Raw genomic sequence first — 13,689 nt, 5'->3', positions numbered from 1 at the left:
TATTGAACTGTGGAATGATGAGTCAATGCATCTATAAATCCAATTGATTTGCTAACTTTAGAATGGAATTTGAGCCACAATCCCACATACCACAGTCTACTTCTCAGCATCAACATTCATGGAAAGCAAGTGTTTTGCAAAGAGTTGGATTGAAATCAGATACAATCCAGGTCCAAACTAGGTGTAATGTACATGCTGTTTTCTTCAGTACATGGCAACCCTGACTGGAACCATGGAGTGTGACTGGGCTGGGTTGCAAAGCACAGACAGGGCACTTTTGGGGAGGCAGTAAGCACCAAGAGCATGTGTTGAAGTCTGAAGGCGCTATCTAAGGTGCTGAATTCTTGTAATTGAAATAGGTATAACACTTTGGATTCCTCTTATAAAACTCAGACTAAAATCCAGAAAAGATCCATCTTTCCACTGATGTGGGGCCTTTCCACACTACAGTTATAATGCTGTGGTTTCACTTTAACTGCCCTGGAAGCCTGGTCTTTGTAGTGTGAGGAAGTGCTAGAGTTCTCTGGAAGAGAGGTCCAAATGCCCTTCCCTGAAGCACAGATCCAAGGATTCCATAGGATACAGCCATGGCAGTTAAAGAGGAATCATAATGATATGATTGTGATGTGTGAAAGGGCCCGCAGATGCCACGACGCCCTACTAGTGGGGCAAGATGTTAAAGCCCTTCTTCCTCCCAGGCTTCAGTCCTGGTTTTTTTTATTTTATATATATATATATATATATATATATATATATATATATAGCTTCAGAGTGGCATTTGAACCTCTCTGTTGAACCTGAGATGGATCTTTTCAGAGTAAAAGTTAGATTTTTGAGCTTATAGGAAGATCCCAATGTGTATAATCTATCTGATCTGATTGGGCTCCTGACTGGCTTTCTGTTAACCTCTGTCTAAGTTTCAGTCAACTTCTGTTTCTACAGCTGCCTCTGAGGAAGGTTAGGTTTATTGTGTGTCTCCTTTGAGAAGGACTGAATAAAGGATCCAGTCAAACCCATAATATGGCCTCCATAGGAAAGCCTGCTCCCAGAGGAGGTTGTTGGGAAGGGAGTCATGCAGGAAGACAGCAAGTAGTATTTACACACAGAGAGAGCCAGTTTAACTACACTAAAGGCACTGGATCCTGTCTAATCTTGGAAGTCAAGCAGGGTCAGCCCTGGCTGGTACTTGGATGGGAGATCACTAATAATACCAGGCTATATGCTACAGAGGAAGGAACTGGCAAAACTACCTCTGAATATTCCTTGCCTAAGAAACCTCTATGAAACTCATGGGGTCTTCATATGTTGACGGGCAACTTGAAGACTCACACACATGCATTGGAGCCACAGGAACCTTTAAGAATGCAATTTCTCGATTTCTCACAGCATGTTTTTGTGTGCCCAAAAACATAATTTGGAAATTATTGACCTAAGGCAAGTGTGGGCAATCTGTGTGCAGCTGCCATGATTCCTCACATTGGCGATGCTGGCTATGGTTAGGGGGATTTGTAGTCCAGCAATATGGAGGGGCGGATGTTTACGTTTAAGGCATTAAAACATCCATTGAAGTCAGCATGAGTTTGGTGCTTTGGCATTTTTAAGCATTTCCTTTATCTTTAAAGTATGAAGGACTTCTAATTCTTTTTGACTCTTCAAACAAGAGTTGCCACTTGAAACAGAAAGCTTGCCCACTCATATTACATTGCCAGTTTTTAGAGAAACTTAATATTTTGTTGACACATACTCTGTGGCCTGCACATTTCCAGATGTGTTAACGGCTCAGTGTATTTTCCCATCTCCTTTCTTTGACTGGCTCTTGTAACTCCTAGATTGCTGCCTGTGTTGTTGACATTCTGTGCATACCTCACGTTATTGTAAAGCATTTTGCATACTGCAAAGTGATCTAGAGAATACTGAATATAAATGTGGCCGTAGTCAGGCATTTTTGTTTCATCTGTCTATCTATGTAGAGATACACATATACATACATACTAACCTTTTGGGAAGATTTGTAGATGAAAGATTAAAGGTTTATTGGGAAGAACAGCCTGGATTGCATCATAACTATACCATGTGTCTGAAGAAGTTTTCAGTCTCAATCCATTGCACCAAGACAGAGGGGCTGGACATCTCCTTCTTGTAATTTTACAGAAAGGAGTAAATTTTAATACAACAAATACCAATCAGTTACATTCACATAAAACTTTCAGGTCTATATATAGGCACCCCAAGAACCCAGGAAGTCCTGCAATATTTTAAGTCTTGCGAGACTTTGCATAGGATCCAGCAAGTGAATCATGCCAGATCTCTCCTTGAAGTCCTATGATGGCATGTCTTTCAAGACTTTAGATAAGCTGCAACATCCAACTTCCTGGAGAATTTTTAGATTACCTAAGCTTTGAGAAAACATTGAGACCTATTATACACAGGTTTTCCTAAAGCTTAGAAGTGTCATTGAATTCATTGGACTCAGACCTTAAAACATGTGCCTAGGGACTAAAGATGGAGTCCTGGGGGAATGAACTGTGCCATAGTTGCAAAAGGCACTGTATTATTTTAGATGTGACTCAGTACATTGTAGTCACATATTCAAGCTTTTATGTATGAGGATTATAAACCTTATGTATGAAAACGTTCAGTGAGATTTTCATATTTTCAGCAAAAATCTATTTAAAATATGAAGAGTTGTTCAAGTTGTTCTAAGTGCTGATATTACCACTTGATAGACCTATCTGTGGTACAATTTCATTAGTTTTTTTTACAAGTTAGGTACTAAACTGACTATCTATGTTTGTGTTGGAACTATTATTGTTCTGTCATTTGTTCCTAGTGGTTAAAAGCTATTGCAAATACACCAAACAAATAACAATTTATTCATTCCTCAAGTACAATATTGTTCTAATAAAGGTATTTACTACTTGTGTGGTGAAAGTGATCCTTCACTTAGGCCTGTTACAGACTGCCAAAATAAAGCTGCTTTGGGTCTCTTTGGAGGTATGCTATTTAAATGATGCCTGGGTCCTAAGAGTCCGGAGGTCGCGCCAAAGCCACACTCCATTCCTAAGCACTGGAGTGCAGCTTTGATGCAGCTTCTGGATTCTTAGGATGCATGCATCATTTAAACAGCATACCTCCAAAGAGACCCAAAACAGCTTTAATTTGGCAGTCTGTAACAGGCCTTAGGGATATTTCTAAAATGTCCTGCCAAATTTTATAGGAAAAAAGGGGAAAAATAATTAGCATCTATCTACTGTTAATATACAACTTGCATTGCAACTAGACTACTCTACCAAAGATTTATTTTGTCAGCACTTTTTTATGTTTGTGATTCCTCTCTATAGCTATGAACAAATATGGTGTAACTGCTATCTTTTCCTGTACACTATACTATTTAATGCCTAATATATTAAGAAATAAATTATTTACAAAAAGAGTCATTTCACTTCTTCTTTTGACAACGAAAAAAATGGGGAGAGGTTTGTCATTTTGTTATCTAACAAATTAATTGGTCTTCCTAAATCTCTTGGCTATGGGAAGCAACAGGAACTTAAATGGCTCAAAATGTGCTTTAGAAAACAATTTTGCATCACTATAGAGCATGTTTATGATTTCTGTTTGGATGATCAATGCTTAAGTTGCAGTCTTTTTCACTTAACTGCATTTCCCAATAATTCTAATTAAATTATATACAACGAAAAGGAGTCACTGGCCAAGTTGGATGGAGTGTGCCAATTATTTTGCATCCATTGCAACCCAGCCACACACACCAAAGGATTGTATTGGCTTGGGAGCATCCTGCAATATGCAGAAACACAGAAAGGGAAATGATAATCTCAGATGGAACAACTTCCTGACAAAACAACTACAAGGAAACTATGCATTTTTGCACTGCATGCCTGGCCTACCCCATATGGGGCTAAAATGTAGCTTAATCCCAGTTCTAACCTTTATATGATGGCACACATGGTTTGCTCCCTTCCAGAACAACCTCAAATAATTTTCTTTACAGGAGAGTTATAACTTGGGATAAATGAACACAGTTTTAATTTGAGCTTTTTAAAAATAACCAGGTTTTTCTTTATCTTTCATGCATACATTCTACTTACTAGTCCAAGACAAGGACTAGTCCCAAGAGAAGCAAAAAAGGTTCAGAAATAAACCAAGATACTGCCAGGACAAGTTCCAGTGTAGACTGGGCTCTTGTCTTGGCCAGTTTGTAAAATCTGCTTAGAACCAGGATTCATGCAGCAGACTTGCAGAAGCCACTTTGCAGGTTCCCGGTGGAAGAATGAGCAAGAGGTAAGAGGCACAGAAGGTGTGGCCCTCTGGACTGTGGCTCCCATCATCCCTCACCAATACTGACAATGTGGGAAGAGATGACGGGAGTTGCTGTCCTTTGACATCTAAAGGGCCACATACTCCCCATCTCTGAGGTAGAAGAGATGATGACAGATGCAGGGCTGGGAAAGAAGACCAAACAGTTATGAGATGGAGAGGTTAATGAGACGCAATCAGTGAATGAGACGCAAAGGGGAAGGAAACAGATACAGAAAGAGGGGACAACTAACAGGATAAACAACAAAGAGAAGAAGAGGAGGGAGAAGGAGGTAAGGCATGAAATGGACGGCAGCAGAAAAGGAGGAAAACAGATTATTATGGGTGACAACTCTGTCTTTTGATACAACTTTCAGCAACTTGTCTTTTCATAGTGTACGCTGAAAAGAGCTAGAAAATTTTGTGTTGTGAATATTACACATTTATTAGGTGAATCTATACACATCACCAAGGCAACAGAAGGTGTACAGTGGATGTCTTGCAAAACCAAAATAACAGAAAAGCATACCATTTGAGATGACTGTTGGCAGTAATATCAAAGTTAAGGCACTAGCTTAGCCCCCACGCCTTCATTTGCCTTGCAGGCAGGATCAGAGTTCAGAGGGAAAGCACACACTTTTTTGTATGCATCATATCTCAGGTTCAGTCCCTGACACTTCCCTGTTTAAAAATGTTTTTCAAGCTGAGCTGGAAAATATTTGCAGAAAGCCATTGGCAGTTGGAGTAGTTCCAGATGGAGAACATAAGGCCTTCCAGATGTTGTTGGACTGAAACTCCCATTAGCCCAAGCCAATGGTGATGAAAATGCACTTCAGCAACATCTAGAGGGATACACATTCCACACCCCTGGAGTAGATAGTGTCTAGATAAGCCGATGCCTGATGCTGCATAAGGGAAATTTATATGTTTTGTAGGTCAAAGTATATTGAAGTAGTGAATATTGTTGTATAAGTCAGAAATAAAATTTAAATTGTAAAAATAAAAGTAAATTGTAGCATACGTAAAAATGATTTGGAGGCACACAACAACACCAAAGCGTACATAACTCTGCAGGTGGAGTTACACATCAGTTGTGCTACAGAACCCTTGTATTGAATGGCAGTGTTGAGCAGCTGAACCAAGGCACCAAATGTGCAACTGAATGCACAACCAAATGCTCATGCATGTACATGTAAAATGATTTATCGTAAATAATGTGTCTGTATTTGCAATGGCAACACATGAGCAACTCTGCTTGAATTGAATATACAGGACAAAAATGGCCAACAGTATGGCAACTTGCACATGTTTAAGACACCGATAGGATTCCAGCTTTGGTGTTGCATTTACATATCAATAAATAGCTCCAAATTCCTACTCATAACTTAAAGTAGGGTCTCAGAAGAAACAATAATATTTATGGCACTTGTTTATATGCAAAATTATTAAAGTGAACATAGCAACAGCTATGAAAGCTCAACTAAAATAATTTCTACTGCTCAGTAACAAAACTACAAGTAGTTGTATCACACCTTGGTGAAAGGCTGCAAAAATAAAGGATGATCTTTAGCAGGTGGTAAAAAATTCATTACTATAGACACCTGCCTGTTAAGCGGGGAAGAGTTCTAGAGGTCAGCTGCTGCAACAAGGGCAGTTTTTCCTGGAGCTGTAATCTCAAAAAGTAATTCCCCCAAGATCTGGTAATATGAATCATCACTACCATCTTCTACAGTAGAAATCCAGCATAAGCACTTCAGGTAGAAATTGGTTCTCATCCATTATGAGTCTAGGGCATACTACTCAAGCCCTATAATATTAGATACATCCACCAACTGTCTATAACCTTTCCACAGATTTCATTTTTGCCAGAAAGGAATTGTCTGAGATGACCAAGTGAAGATGGGGCAAACAGCTGACATCTGACATGTGCTCTCATCCTTTTACCAAAAAGGGAAAATGAGAGAATGGGCAGCTTAACTGTTGACCTGTGAGGCCAGAGGTCATTTCAAAGCCACATAGTTCAATCCAAAAGCCAGTCGAGATAAAATGACTCTAAATTCATCCTTTTTCATAGCCATGATTGTACTTTTAAAATAGCAGGTGCTAAAAGGATACTAAAAGGGAGAAAGGTGAGGAAAAATAAAAGAGGGATTTGCAGCTGGATGTGAATGCATGTTAATACACTGGGCACACCCACCGATTTCTGATGATGGGGGGGTCCAACATTTTTCATAACACTGCACAGTAAGAAATGACAGACATTCACATTCTCTGAACTATGAAAGGAAAGAATGATTAAGGGAAGTAAGGGCATATCCTCCTTTACATCTCAGGTCTCTCCTCATAATTTATGATTCATGAGGTCTGGCCCTTCAGAAGCTTGAGAAACCCATTGGTTTCTAGTTTAGTCATTTAGCGGTTACATTTATGCCTCCTCTTTCCTCCTGAGAGCTAAAGGGGGCATACCTGGTTCTCACTCTGGCGGGTTACAGACCGCCATTTAGTACGTACAGAATACGTACTAGGGTTAGGAAGGGGCGGTGCTTATACGTATTCCACACGGCCGCCGCCATATTTACGTATCGGACGCTGTGCGTCCGCACGTGTCGCGGCGTCTATGACGTCACGAGTCCGCCCCTGGCGCCTCGCGACGTCATAGAGGCGCCACTTAAAGAAGCTCCATTTTGGAGCTTCTTTTTTGCTCCGTAACGGAGCCGCGCGGTTTGGCTGCAGCGGCTCCCTTACGGAGCAAACAGTGGTGGCGGCAGACCGCCTCAAAGCAGCGGTCTATAACCCGCCTCTGATTGATTTATCATCACAACAACATTTTGAGGGACATCAGGTAGGTTGAAGGAGGAGAATATCAGGCCTAAGGCCACCAAGTAAGTTTCAAGGCTGAGTGGAGATGTGAACCTAGGCCTCCCCACTCTGTCTGAAATGAGCATTTTAACTGCTAAGCCACACTGGCTCCCCTGTTTGTTATGACAGCACAACAGGGAGTGTTCATAGCCTGTAACCTTCATTCAGCTGAGTATATGTTTGTGGATATCATCCCATAGACCCCTGCTACAGTTATGTCAGGATCAGTGAACCATTGCTCCTCTAGATATTTTGGACTTCAGTTGCCACAAGCAGTAGTCAACATCATCAATGGAAAGGCATTGTGAGCACCATAGTCCCAAATCCTCGGAGAGCCAAGTGTTCCCCATTCCCAGTTTAAATTTAAGACATTTAAAGATTTAATTTGGCTTTTGGTGGCTAGGGACTGGGGAAACAACAAAGATGGACTTTATAACAGCTACAGCTAGTTTTACTATTTGTTATGGTTTTATGAATCATGCACAACTATTCAAAACAGAGATGAAATCATGAGGCTCTCAGATGTGGTGGACTGCAACTTCAGCCATAACAAGCACAGCTAATGATGAGAAATGCTGGGATTTACCATTGCAAACACACTCTCTTCACCACCACACACTACCAAGAACTTACAGCACTGTCCCCAGGTCAAAGCCAACTCCACCATTTTAGGCATCTTTGAGCAACTTACAAGGACCCTATAATCAGCAAAAAGTGGGCACAAACATGTGGCCAGGAAGCAAAACAGTGTCTCAGAATCTCCTGGGTCATCATAGGGGAGTCTGACTAGTTAGATTCAGTTGCAAAGGGCTTTACAAGATTATGGGTGAACATGCTGTCTGGTCAGGCCCTATGTAGCCAGGATTTTGGGAAGGAGGGGGGTCCAGACTAAGTACCACCATTATAATGGGAATTGGGTGTGGCGGCACAGCAGCACCATTCATTGTATCTAATGTAAGGGGAGATCCGGACCCCTCGGATCCCCCCCTTGGCTACGTCCCTGCCTACAATGATTGAGAATCAAGATGGCAGAAATTGGTAGACCACATAATAGGTCAAAGTCTCAAAAAACTGTCCAGCCACATCAACTTTGTTGTTAAGTTATCAGGCTACTTCACTATGTTTCTCTTGATCTCCACTATTTTATCATGCCAGATATGCAAACTAGTGTAATACAAATAGCAATCAGGTAGCCTTATATTAGAACAACAAATACTTTTATAACAAATTATCATGAACCCAGTAATGAATAAACAATGCAGCAGTATAATTATGACCAATTATAACATTTTAACAGTATAAACACAGCTAACACTTTTAATACTATGGGTGCAACATGATTATTGCAGCAAAAATGGATATTTTCTAACCATAATGCCTTTCATGTCTACTGTCCATGTGCATATCTATAAAGGAAGCTGTCCATATGTAGTTACAGAGTTTGTTGAAGTCTTTTAAGCAGTCCTTTAGCCGACAATTATGTTAAGACATCCAAAAACCACAGAAGTAAATGATTCTTCCAAGGAGTAGTTGCAGAAGTAAAAGTCTTGATAATGGAGCAGTAGTGAAGTAATAGTAGCAGTAGACAGAAATCAATGAATCTTCCTCAGAGCATCAAAAGTTGCAGAAGTAAAAAAGCTTGGTAATGGAGTAGGACAGGAATGCAACATTATTATTTCAGCAAAATTGCTATTTTCTAACCATAATGCTTTTTATGTGTACAGCCTATGTGCATGCCTATGTGTATTACAGTAATGAAGTTCAGGATACTCCTATATTTGCTTGTGTCCAGATAAGAAAACCAGGGCTAGCATCCCATCCTGTTGTTATAAGATCATAAACTAGATTTACAATCTCATAACATTTGGAATTCATGTTTACAGTCATTAATGACTGGACATAACCCCCAAACCCTATCTTTTAGGCCAGACAGAACCCCAACTGCCTGGTTTCCAAGGTGCTGCAGATCAAGGTGCTGGAAAATGATGTTTACAGTGTTCTCCCGATCACAGGCTGCATTGAGAAAAGCGATTGCTGCAGGACCCTGAAGAATCTCTCTTGTTGCCTGTTCTCAATAAACCTCACAACCGGGGAGAGCTCTACAGACATAATTTCCCGGCCTTCCAATCTGCAGCAATTTGGAAACCCAAGTCGAGTAGCTGCCTGGATTAAGAATTGGGTTTTTGTTTTTTGGTAGGAGCACTGTCAGACACAGCTACAGTAATGGAGCTCAAGTTACTTCTGTAGAATCTCAGTTTAGATGTTCAGACAGGAATTGCCTTCAGATCAACCAACCCTTTTCCACAGCTGAGAAATTGTAAAAAGCTGGAGAGAAACTCTGAGCACTCAGAGCTTCTCCAGCCAAAAGTCTCATTGTCTTGACCTACTCTTGACCAATTTTCACTCTCTTCTTTGTAGGTCAGTGGTTTTTGGTGAGGAGTCTTAGCAAAGGCCTTTCCATTTCTCTCCCATTCTATAGAAGAATCGAAGAAGAGATGATGATGATGATGATGATGATGATGATGATGATGGTGATGATGATGATAGGAGTTAATTAAATCCTATGGTAGTCATGCAAATCAGCTTTCCAAATAGAATCCTTATATATCCAACCCCCACATGCGTCCTTCTTACAAAGATTTGAACCCATGTTGGTTGTGGTATTTACTTATGTATTTGCTTTCAAAGAAGTCACTCTGTCTAAACTAACAACTAATACTCTTCTTTGGAGACAGTCCAAGTCATTTTGGCACCTGAGACAGAAAAACCAAAATAAATAAATAAATAAACAAATACATAAATAAAATGAAATAATTAGAAATTTGCCGCTCTTCTATAGCAGCCTAAAATTCCCTGCCCAAGGAAGGCCGAGTTACCCTATAGGTCTGGTCCTCTTTTTCTTTCTATTCAATGTTTTGAATTTTAAATTTCCAAAAGAAAAAGAAAAAGGGAAGAAAGCAAGCTGCATCTTTGGAAATGCAATTTAACAACACAACACCCTCCCCACCCCTTCAAGAATTCCAGCAGGATTTGAAAAAGCAAAGCCAAAAACACAACCCAAACCACCAATGGGATTTGGGTTTTTCTTATCACTCTCCTGCAGAGGCTCTAAAACTCTTTATCTCGATAGAGCAGATTACTTGGCTGATCTCCTCCTCTCCATGCTGAGTAGAAATCAAACGGCCGTTTTACTGCTGTCAGCAATTTGCACATTCCCTATCCCGATAAATCAATTAATGGGATGCAGGCTGATTCATTCAGCCCCTCTTTCATTCAGTCTGCCATTCTTCCTCCCTCCCTCCCATGTTTTAATACCATCTAAGAGTCCTTAGTGAGAAGAGGACTTGTTCGCCATGCAGGTGCAAAGCCTTCAGCTCCATGGCCTAACAGCAATAAACCCTTTCTGCCCTCCTCAGGGCTTCTCTTTGTTGGAAAACTTCTTCTTTTCTCTTCTTTCTCCCCCCCTTCCTTCCCAAGTCCTTTTCAAATGTACAGCACCATGCAGTTAATCTGATTATGCTAATTTGTACTTCATGATCCCAAAAACTGTAAAGAGAGCGGTGGCGGAGGGTGCCCCCCATACCTAGGGCTGATGGGGTGTGTATGTGGGGTGTGAGGGTGGTGGCAATGGAGGACAATGCGGTTGGGAGTCAGTTCACAATAAAGCATCTTCTGTCTCCAAAGACAAAGCTCACTCTGGGAAGCCCACGATGCTCTTGAGAATTTTAGAGTGCTGGCGCTGAATTGGGTAAGAAAGGTGGAAACAGACACCCGCCCAATGCAAACACTGCATATGGGAGCAAGTCCTTTTCTTTCCTTAAAAAAAGTGATAAAATATTTGCCAGTAAACACAACATTATGGACCCAACAACTGCTGTTCAGTTTTCTTAGGTACATAGTGCACTTTTCCAATGGTGAAATGGGCCAAAGTATATATACATCATCATCTTGTACCTTCCAACTGCCCCAGTTTTACTCCTCTGTCACCCCACTTTTTCTGTTGCTTTTAAAATGTCCCAGTTTCTCTCTCCTCCTTTCCCTCCCTCCCTGTGTCCTCAGCCTACTTCATTTACTGAAAACTGAGACATATGTCCACTTTTGGCTTTGGAAAACTGGGTTTTAAAAACGTGGGCCCTATGACCTATTTAAATGCTGACTAGCTATCTCTGGAAGCTTCCAAGAAAGGCAGCTAATCTTCCTTTTTGCCAGAAAACATAGGTCTATCTAGGGCCCTAAAAGCATCTTTGAGGGTTGATATGGGACAAAGCGAGAGCCAGTGTGGTATAGTGGTTTGAGCCTTGGACTATGGACCTTATCACACGGGCAAAATCAAGGGGAAACCAAGGGTTTAAACATATCACAATTAAGATTTTCTCACACACCACTATTAAATGGGCAATAAATAGGCCAAAAAAAAAAACAAAAAAAAAAAAAACCAGGCAATAAACAGCAACAAATCATTTTTGGGATTTCCCCCCAAATGATTTGCTGCTTATTGCCTGTTTAATGGTGATGTCGTGTGAAAATCTTAATTGCGATATCACATTTTGCGCTGGATAATCACTGTGTAAACCCCCGATTTTGCCTGATTTCACCCGTGTGACAAGGTAGTATGACACTGGAGGATAGGGTCTGAATCTCTACTTGGCCATAGAACTGCATTGGGTGACCTTGGGCCAGTCACATGCTCTCAGCCTCGGAGGATGGCAATGACAAACCCTGCTGAAGAAACATGGCAAGAAAACCCTGTGATAGGTTTGCCAAGGGTTGCCATAATTCGGAGGCGACTTGAAGGCACAACAACAAGAACAAATGGGACAAATCAAGCAAGTGACAGGTGCTCCATATAAACTTCCTGGATCATGTTAGCTTTCAGTTCTGGACAGGCTGCTTGCAATTTCATAGGGGTCATTCAGATGTTGTTGTTTTTTAGTGTAACTATCTGAATAATCTCACTCATGCATTCCAGTCTTGTTGTCCACAGTATTTTTTTTTAAATAGAACTGCATCCCTGCAAATTCTGTTGCTCATACGTGACAGCACTGCGAATAAAGATGGATTCAATAACACAAATTTATTCCAAACTTGTTCAAGGCATGCAGAGTTTTATCCTGATTTATCCCGGGTCTGTTTGCCTTGGTTGTTCACAGAGCTGACAATGAGAATCTTTCAGGAAAACCCAGAAATACCTGCAAGATCAATTATCCCGGGTTAAGTGGGGTTTTAATCGGATGCATTTGAAATGCATCTGAGCAATAAAGATTCAACCCAGTTTCTACCAATTCTAAGAAACGGGAAATATCCTGGTTTTGGAAAACCCGCACCGAGGTGGATTTGCACCTGAACAGTAGTGCAAAACCTCGATCCGGGTGTGTAAAACCTAGCGCTGGTAGCAACACCCCACTTTTAATCCAGGGTGAAAACTGGGTTATACGGTAGTGTGAATGGCCCCCAGGATTATTTTCACCATTTGAAAAACCCCATAAATAATCTTTCAACAGTGCTATCTTTGTCCTTTCACAGCTCTCCAACTCTGCTTGACCTTGCTTCCATGCCCAGCTCACCTATTCCTATTCTACAGACAACCTGGCTGGCAATAAACTGGCTCCTAGTCAGCCAGTTTAACTCTAGTACCCTTTTAATGGTTAAAATTTGAATTATTGATAATTGGGGCTAGGAAGGGAACAAAACACAGAACCTTTGTTTTCCAGCAACTAAACCTACTGAGAGATTTGACAATTTAATTGAGGCTATGGTTAATAGTGATAAGGACTGAAATAATAAAAAAAAACCTGGCTTGATAAATCTTGATATAAGACATAGGGTAAACTGAGAGAGATTTATTATACATATGGGACACATAATGAAAGAGCCTCCCAAATACCTATTTTCAGTTTTAAAAGAATGAATATAAAATCTGGCAGTTTTAAGACAAAAACAACCTTAAAAGGAAGTGTGATGTGTGCTTGCAGATGCTTTCATTGTCTAGATAGAGAATTTTGGAAACATGTATCAGGAGCATTGGTAAATCCAAATGGCAATTTACAAGGTGAATGGAAAGAGCTAAACTGTTTTGTCTTTCTAGGCTGAATCTGCACTGCCGAAATAATAGTTTGGTGCTGTTTTTATTGCCATGGCTCAAAGAAACATTCAAGGAAAAATCAAACTGTTTTGACTTTCTAGGGCTGAATCTGCACTGCTGAAATAATACAGTTTGGTGCCGTTTGTACTGCCATGGCTCAGTGCTCTGGAATTCTGGGATTTGTAGTTTTATGAAATATTTGGCCATCTCTGTCAGAGAGCTCTGGTTCTACAACAAACTACAATTCCCAGGATTCCATAGCATGGGGCCATGACAGCTGAAAATTTAAATCAATTCTGATCTGCATCTGGTTCATACTTCCGTGGAATCGATTTATCCAAAAAGACGTGGAAAAAATCAGCATGAAAAAGACGCAGGTTAAATGAGCCTAACACGTGGCCCCCCTCTCCGAATTGCTTCAGCGATTCGGTTCA

Source organism: Sceloporus occidentalis, unplaced genomic scaffold (assembly GCF_023333645.1).
Source record: "Sceloporus occidentalis isolate IW3139 unplaced genomic scaffold, rSceOcc1.0.p SCAF_1, whole genome shotgun sequence".
NCBI classification, from domain to species: domain Eukaryota; kingdom Metazoa; phylum Chordata; class Lepidosauria; order Squamata; family Phrynosomatidae; genus Sceloporus; species Sceloporus occidentalis.
Note: the sequence above shows the minus strand (reverse complement) of the source record.